The sequence below is a fragment of the Actinia tenebrosa genome, unplaced genomic scaffold, assembly GCF_029948245.1.
Source record: "Actinia tenebrosa isolate PJP-AT-01 unplaced genomic scaffold, QUT_ActTen_1.0 PGA_scaffold1__47_contigs__length_23844297, whole genome shotgun sequence".
NCBI lineage: Eukaryota > Metazoa > Cnidaria > Anthozoa > Actiniaria > Actiniidae > Actinia > Actinia tenebrosa.
In genome coordinates this window covers 23,830,535-23,832,518 of record NW_028292578.1, presented here as the reverse complement: position 1 = coordinate 23,832,518, position 1,984 = coordinate 23,830,535, and positions in this window count along the sequence as shown.

The window sequence follows — 1,984 nt, the reverse complement described above, 5'->3', positions numbered from 1 at the left end:
TTTTGTAAGTTGATTATTTCGATTCTTGACGGTGGAATGAGGAACACTAAGCCATCTCGTTCTTCTATGAGAATGTCTGAGAGTCTGTGCTTGAATAGGGGAGCCAGATAGCAGAAGCGAGCCCAAGCGATATTGAAGGTCAATCGAACAAATACTTCTGGAGTTTGTGTTGGTGGGGATGCTAGAGGTAATGAAAATGCGATTAAGGAGAATAAAGGGGGAAATTAAACATGAAGAGGAGAGGAGAGGAGAGGAGAGGAGAGGAGAGGAGAGGAGAGGAGAGGAGAGGAGAGGAGAGGAGAGGAGAGGAGAGGAGAGGAGAGGAGAGGAGAGGAGAGGAGAGGAGAGGAGAGAGAGAGAAGAGAAGGTGGAGGGGAAGGAAATTAAGGGAGGAGGATAGAGGTCGGATTTAACAGACTACTATTTGATTCACTCACCGGCATCCACACCGACCAAGAACAGACAAGGCACAAAGATTGCTACAACCAAGAATCCGAGAGATGATGATTGGCACCTCATCGTATTGGTGGTACTATGCATTTGATCAAGCTTTCACCTGGACATATAAAACCATAAAAGTTGCTTTGTATAAAAATTTTACGCAATGTCAATCTCAAACTGATCCTGGCATTAAACAGAGAGAATAAGAGAAAAATATCAAATGCCCTTGGCAGGATTCGAACCCACGTCTTCGGTATTCTAGTCCGATGTGTTAACCACTACACTACAAGGACCAACCACGCTGGTAACGCAGCCAGAATATGAAATGTAGGGTATTCGTGAGGATCCCAGAGCGATATTTTTTCTCTATAGATAAGTTGAACACCGTAAATATGTACGCAAAGAATAGACATAGTATAGTAGTATGCGTTCGGTGTGTATATAATGAAGTAGAGAGAATAAGAGAAAAATATTAAATGCCCTTGGCAGGATTCGAACCCACGTCTTCGGTATGCCAAGGGCATTTGATATTTTTCTCTTATTCTCTCTACTTCATTATATACACACCGAACGCATAATTTATTACTGGCATTAAACAGCTGATGAAGGTTTCCGAATTATTGTAGCAGCTGCTATATGGAACTATCAAAAACCAAAAGTACTTATCATCTATCCCTAAAACGACCTCTAGGCTGAACTAAGTCAGGACACTGAATCGGTCATTACTATAACTAAAAAATGATTTAGAATCTAGCGTGTGGTTTTAAAGTGGCTTGAATTGAAGTAGAGTAAACTATAACGAAGTGTATGTTTAGCATGAAGCGACATTTACGCTTGGTTTCAACTTTGTAAGGAACCATAAACAACCTTACATCTGGAGAGGAATATATATTATATACGTACCCTAGAGCTGCTCAACTTCAAACACAGATTTATCTGACACAAAGATTCAGTATCTCACTTGAACTGCAGCTGTGGGATAGGACCAGCTTGCTTAGATTTGAATTTGCAAAGTAAAATCCCTTCTCGCTGCGCGTTACGTAAACTATGGTCGAGGTCGTATTGTGCGCAATATCCAAAACGTTGCATAAAGAATATGGACTCGAGCAAATATTTAAGGAATTTCACGTGCCCATTTATCTCTTGCAAGACAGTTTTTTACCAGGTGTTCTTAACACAAAAGCTGAGTTCATTTGCCAATTTTTTCATGAGTAAATGCTATGAATTTCCCCGGAGATTTCGGCAGGGCGCGTCGGATCCGAACTGGGAGCCGGAAAAAAAGAGAGAAAATGAACAAACAAATAATCAGTAATCAATGTACTTGAGTAGAAAACTTTAGCCTTATAATGCTCGTTTAGCACTAAAACGATCCAAAACTGGCCCTCACTAGAGAACGCGCGAACAAAGGCATACATTTGAAAACTTTCTTCAAAGTGAAGACATTTGAAAACGGAAGCCTGTTATATAACTATGGACATGCAAAAACTGAGGCCCCGTCCACACTATGCCGGATAAATTTGAATCCGAATTTTTATTTATTCGG